The 15,993-nt window shown below is 39.1% G+C and overlaps 1 protein-coding gene across 13 annotated transcripts in view; it reads right to left on the bottom strand.

The window, feature by feature from the left end:
* ALPK1 (alpha kinase 1) overlaps positions 1–15,993 on the bottom strand; it is a 156,149-nt gene that overhangs the window by 85,941 nt on the left and 54,215 nt on the right. The gene's annotated exons all lie outside the window — the stretch shown is intronic.

Genomic DNA, 15,993 nt, shown 5'->3' with positions numbered 1-15,993 from the left:
TGAACCTCACTTCCATCGCCAACAGGCAGAAATCTGGGGTCCCGCCCGTCTCCTCCTTTGATGTCATCCCCGACCAGGGTCTCCGTTCCACTGCCACCTCCCTAGGCCCAGCCACCATCATTTCCTGGATAGCTGCATGGGCCTCCTCCCCAGAGGCATCTTTCTACTGCCCGAGTGTAAGCCGACTGCTTTCCTGAAAATTTGAGAACGGCTGCCCCTTGCCCAGAACCTGGATCCTGAGAGCCCTGACCTCCTCCTCCTTCCTCTCCCGCTCGGTCCAGCTTCTGCTCGTGTCGCTGTCTCCCCTACTGGCCCGGGTGGGCCTCCCTGAGTCCCCAGCATCCAGCACTGGTTGACAGCAAGGCAGACTTGAAACATATAATTTTACTAACAAAATTTTACAAATCGTTCAACAACCCAATAAATCTAACCTTAGGCAAAATATCTTAAATTTGCAACAAATGCTTAGAAAATGAAATTTAATAAAAATACACCATTTACAATGGTACAAAATATGTAAGGTATAAAAATAATATACATGAAGTATCTGAGAATAATTCTAACATGAGCACAAGACTTTCAGAGAAAAAATTGTAACATTTACCTCATGGGAAGACATGAGGAGATACTCTGTTTGTGGTCTGGAAAACTCAACATTCAAATTAGTCTGTAACTTTAATGCAACTCCAGTCAAAATCTCAACAGTTCTGTTTGTGTCTGTGTGTCTTTGTGTGTAACCTAAAAAGGTGATTTTAAAATTTGTAGGGAAAAACAGTTCAAGAATAATAAAGACATTCCTGATGAAAAATAATGAGGAGAGCACAGTGTTATACCAAATGTCAATAATTAATAAATTAGTATATAATTAAATGATGCAAAAATTATTGTCACTTAGAAAAATTGATCTTACAGTCCAGGCATGGTGGCTCATGCCTGTAATCCCAGCACTTTGGGAGGCGGAAGTGGGTGGATCACTTGAGGCCAGGAGTTCGAGACCAGCCTGGACAACATGGTGAAACCCCATCTCTACTAAAAACACAAAAATTAGGTGGGTGTGGTGGCTCATGCTTGTAATCCTAGCTACTTGGGAGGCTGAGGCTCGAGATTCACTTGAACCTGGGAGGCGGAGGCTGCAGTGAGCCAAGATTATGCCATTACACTCCAGCCCCTGGCTGATAAGAGTAAGACTGTGTCTGAAAAAAAAAAAAACAAAAACAAAAACAAAACAAAAAACAGTAAAAGAAAAATTGACCTTACATATATACGGGAACTTGATTTATTATAGAGCTCAGTATATGGCATTGAGCTAACTGGCTATTTATTTTAAATCAATGTTAGTTAAAAACTTAAATGTGAAAGACAAAACTACACAATGTGTAAAAGAGAATATCTAACAGAGAATACCTTTCATTAGGAGATACATTTTTAATTGCTTGCAAAAAAATAAGCAAATCGTAAGGGAAAATATTGTAATTAAGGATAAACTTCTGATTAGTAAAATGACAACATAAAAAAAGTGGAAAGAAAAATCACAAACTGGGAGACAGTATTTGTAGCTTTGGTAGCTGACAAAAGATTTCTACCCTGAATATATAAAGAATTTCTGTAAATCAATGAGAAAAAGACCAACCACATAGTAGGAAAAGAATAGACAAAAGACTTGAACAGACTCTTCACAGGAGAAGAAATGTGAATGGCTAATAAACATATGAAAAGTGTCTGACCTCATTAGTAATCAGGAAATACAAGTTCAAACCACAATGGGAAACCCTGCACAACTTATTTATTTATTTATTTATTTATTTATTTGAGACAGAGTCTCACTCTGTAGCTCAGGTTGGAGTGCAGTGGTGCAATCTTGGCTCAGTGAAACCTTCACCTCCCAGGTTCAAGGAATTCTCCTGCTTCAGCTTCCCAAGTAGCTGGGATTACAGGCCTGCACTGCCACACCTGGCTAAGTTTTTGTGTTTTTAGTAGAGACAGGGTTTTGCCATGTTGGCCAGGCTGGTCTTGAACTCCTGACCTTAGGTGATCCACCTGCCTCGGCCTCCCAAAGTGCTGAGATTACAAGTGTATGCTACCACGCCCGGCCCCTTTGCAACTTCTTGATTGAAAAAAAAGTAAATGGATAATAACAATCGTCAAGAACAGTCAGTGTTAGTTACTCCAAGTCATCATTATTGGAACCTATGGTTTGGCATTATCCAGTAAAATCAAAGATGCACACTCACTGACCCAGTGTCCACTCTTAAGTATATACTCTAATTTAGAGAAATTCTTGTATCTGTGTCTAGGGGCTACGTATAAGAATCTTTATAGTGACACAGTTTGTAATAGCAAACAAGCAAAAGGAAACAAAACATATGTCCTTCATGGGGAGAGTGGATTAGAAAAGTGAAGTATGGCCAGGTTCAGTGATCACACCTGTAATCCCAGCACTTTGGGAGGCTGAGGCAGGCAGATCACTTGAGCCCAGGAGTTCAAGATCAGCCTGAATAACATGGAAAAATTCCATCTTTACAAAAGATACAAAAATTAACCAGGTGTGGTGGCACACACCTGTGGTCCCAGCTACTCAGGAGGCTGAGGTAGGAGGATGTCTTGAGCCTGGGAGGCAGAGGTTGCAATGAGCTGAGATTGCACCACTGCAGTCCAGTTCAGCCTGGGTGACAGAATGAGACCCTATCTCAAAAAAAAAAAAAAAAAAAGGAAAGGAAAGGAAGAAGAAAAAGAGAGAAGAGAGAAAGAGAGAGAAAGAAAGGAAGAAAGAAAGAGAAAGAAAGGAAGGAAGGAAGGAAATTGAAGTACATTCATACATTGGGAAAAAATAAACAAATGAATAACTTATGGTTACATATAACAACATGGGTAAATCTTAGAAATATAAAAAGCAGTCACAGAGGAATCCATGGGTAAAATTTACAAACATTATAACCAAACAATATATTGTTACAGGATACAGATATACAGTTGGCCTTTTGTATCTGTGCATTTCACATTTATGAATTCAACCACCTGTGGATCAAAATATTTAGAAAAACACAAAAATAATACAAATAAAAAACCAATACAATATAACAACTATTTACATAGCATTTACATTGTATTAGGTATTACAAGTAACCTAGAGATTATTTAAAGTTATGGGTAAGAATATGTGTAGGTTATATACAAATATTATGCCATTTTCTATAATATCAGAGACTTGAGCATCCAAGAATTTTGGTATCCTGGAGATCCTGGAACCAATCTCCCATGGATACCAAAGGATGACTGTATATAGTAAAATTACAAAGAAAAGTAATGATTAACTAAAACTCAGAATTGTGGATTTTTTGAGGGGAGCAGGAAGAAGATGTAAAGGAAGCACATGGAGGAGACTTCAAAGCAAGTGGTATGTTTTTCTATTTAAATTGATGGCTTGGTCTTCGGGTATTCATCATGTTCCATGTATATCACATCTATTTTATAAATTCTTGATAGTTGTTCCGCATTTGATGAAAATATTAAAAAGAATAAAATGAAAACCCAAGCCTGGAAGTATTGGGTTGGTAATGAATATCATTTACTGCTTTTAGGGTTGGAACCGGGGGCTCCATTGAGAGGTGGTAAAAGGTATATCCTTTCAGAGCAGGGAGAGGCACTTGCACAGGTAATTCTAGAGGGAATAGGATTTGGAATTGCTGGATGGAGGAGTAAAAGAATTCTAGCTGGAGAATGACATGAACAAAGACTGTGAGGAGGAGATCCTCATCTTATGTTGGGGATCCATGGTAAACATAGTCTATTGAGATAATTGATTATATATAAGCAGTTTGAACTATTAGTTTGAGAAACACTAGATTGCCAGGAAATTCAACTTATCTTTTCATTCTATTTACATAGAAAATGAAATAAAAGACTGGGCACAGCGGCTCACATCTGTAATCCCAACAGTTTGGGAGGTTGAGGCGGGCAGATCACCTGAGGTCAGAAGTTCGAGACCAGCCTGGCCAACATGGCAAATCCCCATCTCTACTAAAAATACAAAAATTAGCTGGGCATGGTAGTGTGTGCTTGTAATCTCAGTTACTCGGGAGGCTGAAGCATTAGAATTGCTTGAACCCGGGAGGCAGAGGCTGCAGTGAGCCGAGATCGTGCCACTGCACTCCAGCCTGGGTGACAGAGCAAGACTCTGTAAAAAAAAAAATGAAAAAAAAGAAGTGTCTGATTTTTTTTTAAAGCAAAGTATATTTTAGGAAATTCTGTAAGTGAAAATGAAGGTTTTTGCTATGTCACTTTCATATCAACACTTACAGTCTGAGGACACCACCTTATTAAAATGGGAAATTGGATGCCAAAGCTGTCCCTTCCTTCTATCTCTCTTGCCTTTGTGTCCCACCCTCCTCTGTCCAGTTCACTGCAGCTGAACGTGTTTACCAAACTTGACTTCTCAAGGAAGTGCAATGAGAGTGTTCCGGGTCATGAATGGATTACCTCCCGGCCTGAAGAAGAAAAAATAGGAAAAAGAAAAGGCCATCCCTGCAGAGGCTGCCGCTCATACTTTCCGGCTACAGTTACCCACTCCATCAGCCATGGTGACATCTGACGAACTATTAGCCTGGCCCACATAGCTGGAAGAGCGACATCTCCGGTCAAGGTGAGTCAAGCCTGCCATCTGGTCCTGGCTCCAGGCTCCTGCACTGATAACTTCAAAATGGTACTTCCAGGAAAGTTTTCTTGGCATTTCTGCACCCCAAATGAGAGAACGCTCACATAGACTCACTCCATATGTCCCCAAATCCAGAACTATCATGATACTAGGAGGCAGTCATAAAGTAAGGAAAAATATTTCATAAACTTTAAAGAGCCTTCAACTTGAGATGTATTCTCTGAGAGGCAGATAGTGTCCACCTATATTCTAGGTAAAGAATTTGAGCCATGGAGGTGAAGAGGCAGGAGTAAGCTGAATGACTTCCAAAAGCTATGACAGAGAAGATCAGGATAAGAGTGCAGAGTCCTGACTTGTCCTGAAAACGCATGATCACTTTGCTTTCCACTAAATGGTACCACAGGTCTGGAGAAAAACTCAGCAAGAGTAATTTTGGTGGAAGAGAAATAGTTTATCTTCAGAAGAAGAAATGGAGTAGCCTTGACCATTTAGTCTGTGCTACAGTGGGTGAGGCAACGGAAATGCGCTGTTTATACCAACAGAGTCAGAATGTCAAAACTGCTGCATCTCTCCAGGGATGGAGTAGGAGGAGGGAGGGTCCTGATGTTGGTGTGATACGTACATGAAAACAGCATGAAGCATATTGTAATATAAAATTGTCAGGGCTGTGAAGCATTGCATTATTTTGATGAGGCCAGGAAATGTGCGGATTAAGGATCGTCTTGCAACAGAGTATTTTAAAATCTGTATTTATAATTTTCACAGCAAGGAAAGTTAATTTATTTTGCATAGAACTATGTAGCTTTGAAGTTAGAGATAGCCCACAAAGGAGCAATCTGTCTTGGAGAAATGGGATGTGGGGGCTCTGAAATAACAGGAGCAGAAAAATGAAGATGTTGAAATGAAGAATTGTGGTTTCACTGTCTTGATTATCAATAAACAGCCAAGTTAAGCACATGAACTTTGCAGTGAGGCTTCCTAGATTTAAATTTCTGCTACTTACTAGCTGAGTAGCTTTAGGCAAATCATGTCTCAGTTTTCTCGTATGTCTGGGCTACTAGGACACTGTAATAGTGAATTTCTTCTGGAGCCTAAAATACGATGCTTAGATACTTGAGAATTTCTGCTCACAAAAAAAGCTTAAGAGTTTTTTTAAAAAATTAAAATGTAGGCCGGGCGTGGTGGCTCACGCCTGTAATCCCCGCACTTTGGGAGGCCGAGGCAGGCGGATCATGAAGTCAGGAAATCAAGACCATCTTGGCTAACATGGTGAAACCTGTCTCTACTAAAAATACAAACTATTAGCCAGGCATGGTGGTACATGCCTGTAGTCCCAGCTACTCGGGAGACTGAGGCAGGAGAATTGCTTGAACCTGGGAGATGGAAGTTGCAGTGAGCCGAGATTGCACCACTACACTCTAGCCTGGGTGACAGAACAAAACTCTGTCTCAAAAATAAAGCGGGGCGGGACGGGGGGCGGTAATAATAGGATCAATCTCACAGTTTTATAAGCATCAACTGAATTAACATTTGTAAAACACACAAAAAAATTGCCTAGCACATAGTGAGTGCTTCATAGGTATCAATTATTGCTATCAATAAAGTTTTCAAGAAATTAAATTTTATTTTTTAAGAGGTTATCCAATCTCTCCTAGTTTACTCTGGATTTGGTTTCCTTGTTGGCTTCATTACCATTTAGGTTTTTGAGAAATAAAATTGCTTGACTATGCAAAGTCTTCAGGTTCCTGATATTTTTCCAGTATAAAGTCACGTAATAATAAGTTGATGCAAAAGTAATTGCAGTTTTTGCCACTGGGATTATCTCCTAGATAATTATCTGGATCCATATTCAATTAATGAATAGAAATTCTGTTCAATAATTGAAATGTTATGACCACTTATTAGACTTTTTCAGGGAAAAAGATGTGAATTTCATTTGCTTAAAACAAGACAAAAAAAACCCAAAAACTGCATCCAGCCAACTTGGTTTAATCAGCTGTTTGCCTGCAGGCACTCAGCCTGCCTCTGTCTGAGGTGTCAGAGAAGTGCGCCCTGAAGTGGCTGAGAGGAAAGAAGAGCCTCCATCGGATTACAGATCAGACAGAAACACCCACAGCCCCTGATCTTCTCCTTTGCTCCGAGACACACACAAAGCTCTTTATTTATTTTATACTTAAAATGTCAAAGGCGCCTAGGGGTGGGCCTCTGGCCTGGGGATTGGCAGACCACACTCCTGGGCTGACATAATGAAAGTCCACCATGTGGCTGTGTGATTCACACAGCGTGTTCATGTCACCAGCAGCCGATGGGTCTTGGCAGGGAGCCTCCTACTGGCTTGGAAACAAATAGGACTTGCATGTCCTCAAGTAGCAGGGAGACGGTAACGGAGAACCGCCTGGATGTCCGCACACTTTGCAGGCGCAAAGACAGCAAACACCCACACGCCAAGCTATTCACAGAGTGACAACTAAGTACAGGCCAGCAGCAAGGGACTCTGTAAGACAAGCAGTCGACAGTAGGATTCTACTAGTCCTGCCTGATCTTAAGGAGAACAAACTCAAAATGTGTCTGCAAAGAAAAGATAGCACATTTCATTTTTTGTTGACTTACCTCTCGACACCGCGCCTAAGCACCTCATGGCGCGTGCAAAGCACAGAGGCCTTGGCGTAGCTAGCCTTCAGAGACCAACAGACTTGTTTAGAAAACCAGGCCTTCTTCTATTCACTCTATAACTTGCAGTTTTAATGCCCTTAAACTTAAAACTGAAATTCTGAATTTGAGAATCAAGAACTAGATTTCACCAGGCTGATTTGGAAAATGAGCAGTTTTAGACTTTCAGGATTCTACACTTTCTGTAAGAGTTATGTCACTGAGTGAAATGCGGCTAAGTTGCAGAGCAAATGTGCTCAGAACGCCAATCACCTGGCTTAGGGGATGATTATTGTTTTTGAACCACTCTGCTTACTTTCTTTGGTAGCTCTTCGAGCGGAAGAACTCTCATTTTCTCCTTTCTCTAATAAGGAGGATGGCGATCTGAGACTTAGTGTTAATTCTATTCTTTGCTTTTAGCTAATGAAGGAATATTTGCCAGTATAGAGCTAACAGTGTGATACAGGAAATTTTTAAAAAATAAGTAAATCGAAATAGGCAAGTGAAACATATTAGCTTTTACACAGTCTATTACTGGCAAAAAATAATTGCTTGCTTCCTGCTCTTTCCTTAAAGCTTGGCTTTCGTAGCTAACTTAGAAGTTTAATGCATCAAATAAGATGCACTGTATCTGTAAACTTCTCAATGGTATTTAAGCATTTACTGAATATCTGTTGTATACATATTTGGTATTTGGAAGGTTACCAGAGAAACAGAAGAGATATTTTCAACCCACAGAAACAACTTCATTCGAGAAGTAAACATAATTATATAATTCAACTTGTAAAAAATTCCAAAAGCAACATTCTGACCCACAGGATGAGTTTACTTAAATTTAGGAAAGTTGGAGAATTCATTCCATCCTTCCTACTATTATACTACTTAGAAGAAAAGGTATTTATTATTAGATCTTGACAAAGAAAATGGAACCGGGTTGATGATATGACTTTTATAAGATTACAGTGAGGAAGGTAGCAAGGAATATGGTTCCCATTTGAAGATTAAGTCAAAAGTTCAGTGATTTGTCAAAGTTCAAATAGCAACTCATTAAGATTACGTGCCAGAAGTTAGACATAAGCTTTTAAGGCCACTGTGGTTTTATGTGAGACCACTCTGTGTCCTGCTTTTTGTGGGGAAGAAACTGATCATCATACTGACAAGCAGAAATCATTAGTTTAACAGAATGTTGATTCTATGACAGAAAAGTATATGTAGTTTATTTAAAGACATGACTCTTAGGCTTGATTCTCAAATTTTAAAACACTGAAACAGCCACTGCTATATTTTTCCTGGGGAAAAAGTATCCTAATTTGACCTTATTCGAGCTACAATATAAGTCCAGAGGACCAATGAAGGGGAAGAAAAGAACTGATGAGGTCTAAGTGGTGATTGCATTTATAGATTAATCCTGACAGGAAGCAAATACATCTCCTCCCAGGAGGCCCCAGTGTAGTCAACTGAGAAGTGGGGTCATTATTTATGAGCACAGTGGACTTTTCCCATTACGATAAACATTTTAATTACTTTAAGTGAAAGATTATTTTTGCTGGTAGGAAGCTTAAAAAGTAAATACTGTACTGTTGTTTGTTTTTCGATGTTGGCTATGTGTGCAATCTTCTATTCTTAACACTGTTTCACACAGCAATTTGTCTTACCCTGAAATCATAATGGGAAAATAGTATATACTTAAGAAAGCATTTCACATACCAAAACCTGCAATGCCCCACATGGGGAAAGAGTAGGCCAAATGACTGGTTGGCATCATGGACCCAGAGCAATTTCATTTCCATCTGTTTTATATGATGGCCATCCACATACAATTTCATTGACACCAATAAGTTTGGAAAACACTTATCCAAATGAATCAATGAAGATGGAGTAGAAGCATAATGATGGTGTGATTTTTATTTTTCAACAACGTGACACATTCTCATTCTAAAAGTTACTACCACATATCACAAAACGTGTCAACCATATAAGTCCACGATGAATGTCGTTAAGAGTCCTCATGAAACTGTTGTGTTATGGAAGCAAAACAACTAATTTGTAATATGAGACTCAAATAATCAATTTCCTTTTTTAAAAATCAAAGTCCCATGATTTCTGACTGATAATATATGATAGAATAAATGACATTAAAGAATTAGTGTTAATTTTTAAGGTGGGATAAAAGTAGTGTGGTTATATTTAAAAAGAGTTCATATCAGCTGGACGTGGTGGCTCACACCTGTAATCCCAGCACTTTGGGAAGCCCGGGCGGGCAGATCACCTGAGGTTGGGAGTTCAAGACCAGCCTGATCAACATGGAGAAACCCCATCTCTACTAAAAATACAAAATTAGCCTGACATGGCAGCGCATGCCTGTAATCCCAGGTACTCAGGAGGCTGAGACAGGAGAATTGCTTGAACCCGGGAGACAAAGGTTGCAGTGAGCCGAGATTGCACCATTGCACTCCAGCCTGGGCAACAAGAGTGAAACTCCAAGAGTTCATATTGTTTAGGGATACATTCTGAAATACTTAGAAATGAAATTATATGGAGTCCGAGATTTGTTTCAAAAGAATTTGAGGCATGGAGGTGGGGAAAAATTAAAGATGTAAATTAGTCAAGATTGGCTATGGACTGTTAAATGTTGAAGCTACATAAGAGTACATGAAGTTTTTACATTGCTCCCTCTACTTTTGTAACAACATATTTGAAATTTTTAATAATAAAAAATTTAAAAATTCTGTTTTGAGGACCCCAACAAAAAGGAATGGCCTTGATGAATTTTGAGAGGCAGCAAGAGACCGTTCTGAAATTATTTGAAATCTCCTCTTCCCTGGTTTAGATAACCAACAAAATTGGGCTTCAGCCTCCCTAATATGACCACTACTCTGCAAAATGAAGCTACTGCTTTATCCAATTCTGTAATTAAGTCCAGATTATGCATATTTGGAGTATCTGCTTAATGTGTTGCCAACAACACATTGTATTTTTAATCAGGGCCCCATTCCACCCACATCCACATCATGTAATGCTTCTAGGTTACTGTGCCTCATTGTCCTGTTAGTATGTACTTAGAAATCACAGCTGAACTTTAATATTATCTTAAGCAAAATACAAACAAAAAGTTAAATGTGGTGCAAAAATAATCATACCATATACTTCAAAGCCATTAGTATGGGTAAATGAGCACTGTCTATAAAAACACGAGAAGCACGCCCCCTATTAACACTGTCTTGGGAAATCAGAGGCTACAACTCTGAATGAGCATGGCAGCCATGCCTACTTTTACCAAAACCAACACACTTCTATTATTCTACTTTCTACAGAATTAAAAAATTAAACAGCTGACAACAGAAATTCTTAACAGTGGGAAAGAAAATCTCCAACTTCATTGATCTTTAAACGTTTTTAAATACGAAAAAGTAGTGTGGTGGGTTGAATGCTTAGAGGTTTTGAACTAAATTAACTAACATTTTAAATCCGTAATTTGCTGTCACAGGTACCACCAAAAGACAAGGTGGAGAGGGAAAATTGCTATTGGTTAAATACTTTCTGTACTTTAGGTGCTTTGCTGTGCACCTCAGACACAAAACTTTGTGATATTGGCTTTATGATCCCCACTTTAGAGATGAGAAAGTTGAGGTTCATGGAGGTTAAGTAACTTTCCCAAGGTCACATACTAAACAAGGTGTGTATTCAGAATTTCCAGAAGACTTTGACCCCATGAATGCTTTTAAAACCATTTGCCTTCCAGCCTACTTACACAGTCCTGAATATTTCAAAATGTATCAATACATTGAAAGATGTAACCCAAGTCCTTTTTAATGCTCTTAGACTTCCAATAAGATAATTCTATGAATTATTTTCTATGTATATATCACATATGTCTTCTTCCAATTTACTGATGAATCAATTTCTACCTAGCCTGATCCAAATTATCAAACTCCATACTTTTCTCTAACTATACTAGAAAGAGACAGACAAAAAGTCAGAAGTCTAATTCAACTGTTCAGTCCCACTATTTTCACATTGGAAAGATAATTGCTTACAACTGAGCTCTCCCTAGATTTCCACTCGCAGCAGTTCAGGCTGGAACGTGCTCTCCTGTCACACTCTGTCTTCTCCAAGTGTGAGGGAGTTTTGTCTAGTAAGAGATAATTAAAGACATGGCAGTGCCACTTGCTAGGATTTCACTCTTTCTCTTTTACTTCTTATAAAAGAAGAAACTTCAGTTTAAAGATTAGATTTTTCCCCCCTTTTCTAAAGCTGGGTATACCAACTGGCATCGGCTGTATTAAAATCAGGAGAAACCTCAATCAAAAAGCCTCTCTCGGAAGGCAGGCTTTCTTGTTAATATGCACCAACATGAAAGGCTTTCTTTTCATCCTATACAACTACAGTGTGTGTAAATTGCAGGGGGCTCATTGGCATAAATCTCGCCTGCGACCTCTGAGGTAAACTGGATTTACATTACTTTCTGACAAGAATTAAATGAAGGCCTTGTGGATATATGAACAGCCTTCTAGGCTGCAACAGATGGGCATGAATGTGCTCCCTAGGAAAACTATCAGTGACATCTGTGTCCTCCAAATTCTGGTGGTCTCAGCCAATTAACGGGGGTAGGGGGGAGAAGCGGGGGAAAGGGTGGGGGTTGGGAGGCCACAGCACAACCCCCAGCCAAAACCCAGGCAGAAGTGTTTGTGTTTGGAGATGGGATCAGGCTGGCCTGCAGCAGCGAGGTTAGCACTTTATTGTTATCATTCAAATGGAGAATGTGGCTTACAAGCTATTTGTATACCACAGCGAGGATAATATGATTTTTCTCATTTGACCGGAGGAGATGGCCCTCTCTTGCAGCTGATATCATATTTCAGTGCATTCTCTTTGAGACGGGTATTTACTTTTGTCTCTTCCGAGGCAGGCTGAGGGTGTTGCTGTCTGCCAGTTTCTGTAGTGCATTCACGAGTCACAAAGCAGGTGAACTCTAAGACGACACAGAGATCTTTCCCCAAAACATTCTCCTTCATAGTCTACTTCTTTCTTTCTTCAAAATGGCATTTACTGATTTCACCAAAAATTAAAAAATAATCAAAATCAAGGTTTTCTAGTTAAAACAAAGTCAAGAGAAATGACATCAGATATCTTGAATGAAGTGGTGGAGGAGTCCTTCAAAGGATACGATGAACCGTGAACCCCACTGTCTGAATTTACCAGGTCTCAGCACGTCAGTCCCCGTGTGTTTAATGTGCAGGCAGGAGGAAAACCAGAGAAGCCAGGACAGAAGATAAGATTCCTCTCTGGCCCCTCTCCTTTGCTGCAATCTCTTGGCCCACTTGCTTGGACTGTGTAGGGCAGGAGACCAGGACTGGGGAGCTGAAGGGATGGAAGGGGAGAGGAGAACTAACATTTACTTGTTCTGTACCAGGAGGAATCAGGAGAGGCGTATGTAGGTATTCCAGGTCCCATGTATTCTGGACCCCAGCAATAAGAGCAGAGGCTTTGGATCTAAAGTACCCAAGTCTGAATTCTAGCTCTAACATTTACTGGAATATGAGAGAATGGGCAAGTTACTTAATGTCTTTGTGTCTCACTTTCTCATCTGTAAAATTGAGCTAACAATTGTATCTACTTCTTAGTAAGGATAAAAGTACATGACATATAGAAAATGCTGGCTGTTTTTATCCAGAGTTTACTGTGGATTGAAGGCCCATGGATAGAGACCTAGACCTCTAAACTAGTTAGGCAAAATGAAAGGCATTGTGTTATACTAGCTTTTGAAAATTCAGAAAAGTGGTTTTTCAAAAGAAGCAATTGTCATTGCTTTTAGGAGCCTGAGGTCATGCTTTAAAATTACATATTTTCTTTAATATATAAGATTTTGAAATTCTTTGCTAAAATAGTAAATATCAAAAGCATCTAGATCATTCTAAATCATAAAGTAGACTATCAAGAGGCAAGTAACATAACATTTAGACCAAAAAATGAAATTAAGGTGTTTATTTTCACCTCCTTTTCCTAATTGCAGGAGTGGAAATGAGTAGCTTGTTCTGTCCTAAATTGGTTATTACATGTGAAGTTTTAGGAGACAATTGCTAATCATGATAGTTTGGATGTAAACTGTACACCCCTTTGTCCTAGATGTTGTTTAAAACATAGTAATTCCACACAACCATTGTGTACAACAGCAACAACAACAAAAGGAGGACAAGTGGACCTTCTAAACAAGTGGCCTACTGTCTAAGCCATAAATGCTCATAGTGCTATTTTTAAAGTACATTTTCACATAGGAATTCTTATTCTTTTCTTCTCTGTATGATTTTTTTAATGATTCAATTCTAAGAACTTTGGCAAGCTGAGTTTCAGCACAATGTAAGCTTGCTTCTAGAGGAAGTCAAATTGTTGGTCAACAAAGAAGTCTCTTGCTCTTTCTCCACAGAACTCCCGCGCTGGCTGGAGAAACCTGTGGCCTCAAAGGTGAGGGTGAAAGCAACTGTAGGCACAATTTTTGTACACGCTATGACTTATTATGCTGTAATACCAAACGTAATTTTGTCTTATTCTCTTGGCACCGATATCATTATGTTGAGCAATAAATAGAAGAGAAGCCTTTGTCCACACAGGGATTCAGAAAAGAATCAACACTAAACAAAAGCACCTGTTGTTTCGTTCTTGTAATGACCTCAGAAGTGACCAGTTGGCTGCATTCACCCCACACTCCTCCTTAGGCTTTGCCCAACACTACCATCTCACACATCATTATTGGACGTAAAAGGAGAATAATTGAGGAGAAGATCAATAAATTTAAAAGCTCTTAAAAAAAAGACATAATGAATTTGGTACAGCACATATTTTTAGATCAAAGATGGCTTTGAAGTGACAAAACCCTAATCTATATACTACTGAAGCACTTCCTTTCTCTCCCAAACTGCTTGTTATCAAATAAAATGGAAGTTAAGGAAATTATCTTTATCTGAAAATGGCCAAAAGAAGCCATCACCTAATGACAGCCTTGTCACAAGCGACAATTGGGGAAATTGTCAGGAAGGCAAGGCCTAACAAGCAGCAGAGTGGGCTTGCTGTTTGCACTAATCTGGTCATGCAGCCCCCACACACAATCCCAGTCAGCTTGCTGTGTGAAACAGCTAAGGCTTTGTCAGTGTTAACAGGGACTGGAAAGAACACGCTTTCATGAATATGTATTACCATCCCTCTATGTCTACAGAGACAAACCCTTCAAAACTGAGATATAAAACACACACGCACACAGACACACACACCACCGACCAACAAAAACCAAGAGAACCTAAGCTACTTGGTTGAGTGTAGTGAAATGCTAGTAACTAAGCACCCAGTTCCATGTGTTTGCTGGGATCTTTATTTCCCAGCAATTGAGATAAAATCTTTAGGGGGCTTTCAATCTTTGGGAACCACGTGCGTGAATTCAAAGATGCTACACATCATTACATGGACTGCAAATCACACATCTTACAGTGAATTCACTTTCCTAATACCAAATGCATTCTGAAATTCTAATACTAAAATGAAAATAACTTTGATATCTTAACTAAGTGCATGTGCAGTTTTAAAAAACTGATCAAATCTCATACCGACTTCCTATGAAGTAGTAAAAGCACTATGTGGAAAATTATGAAGATGTAGCATTTCCCAACATTGAGTAGAAGGACATTGCTCACGCACAAAGTGGAAATCACAAATAAGAAATTTTCAGGTGAAAAGGGTTGAGGGGGGAATCTACTCTGTAAGCCCTTTGTAATCTTAATAACAGTGTTTAAGAAAATCCATATTATGTGTATTTTTTTCTTCAGAGATAAATGATTTTACATCCACCCAAGGGCATAGATCTAGTAAGATATTTTTGAGTGACTGAAATTACTTTTTCTAATAACATTGAAATTTAATTTAAATATAAATATGTATGTGTATGCATTTAACTTCACTTTTTTTTAGAAGCAGATACATAGGACAGAAAAGTATAAGGTTATTTCTTTTTTACTTTTTTCTGATGTAATAAAGTTTGGTTTCCCACCGTGCAAGAGACAAAGCTCAGTTTTGAAGGTTTTCTATATTACGCAATGTTTGCCGTAGACATTTACATTTCATTAGCATATTCTGCTCTACATGAAATCCAGCATTGAATGCTCCCAGCGCGCTAAGGCTAATCCTCTTTAAAGAGCTACAGGCTATATTACATGTGGCCACAGCAGCAGTCTTGCCATCGCTGCATCACTTTGAAGACGATGAACAGAGTTCTCTTGTGTGTCTGTCCATACCCAGACTCATAAACCACTGCTTTCTGTGCTGTGAAATCCTTCTGTTTTCATCAGGGAGAATTACAAGGAGGCCAAAATCCAAGTTACCATTCTGAAAGCTGGACTGCACTTGAAGAGACGATATTATGCTGATTTCACTTTTTCCTAAGTGTCTATCCACAATCTTTTCAACTAAGATTAAAATGAACTATATCCAAGTATTTTTGGTCCTTTGATTAGGATAAAGTGCTAACCACACCTTCTGTCTAGGGAATCTGATCCTGGATAATCAAGAGAAAGAGACTCAGTGATGTCACAGTTTTGCAGGGCAGCATTAAACATTTAGATGCAGTAATTTCTAGGTAGCTCACTTTTTCATAGACAAAGACAACTCAGCTGACTATATCCAACTGAGCTGCCAATAGATGATGCAGT

This window comes from Pan troglodytes, chromosome 3 (genome assembly GCF_028858775.2).
Source record: "Pan troglodytes isolate AG18354 chromosome 3, NHGRI_mPanTro3-v2.0_pri, whole genome shotgun sequence".
NCBI classification, from domain to species: Eukaryota; Metazoa; Chordata; class Mammalia; order Primates; family Hominidae; genus Pan; species Pan troglodytes.
The sequence above is the reverse complement of the archived record's forward strand: the minus strand, read 5'-3'. Positions and strand labels throughout refer to the sequence as shown.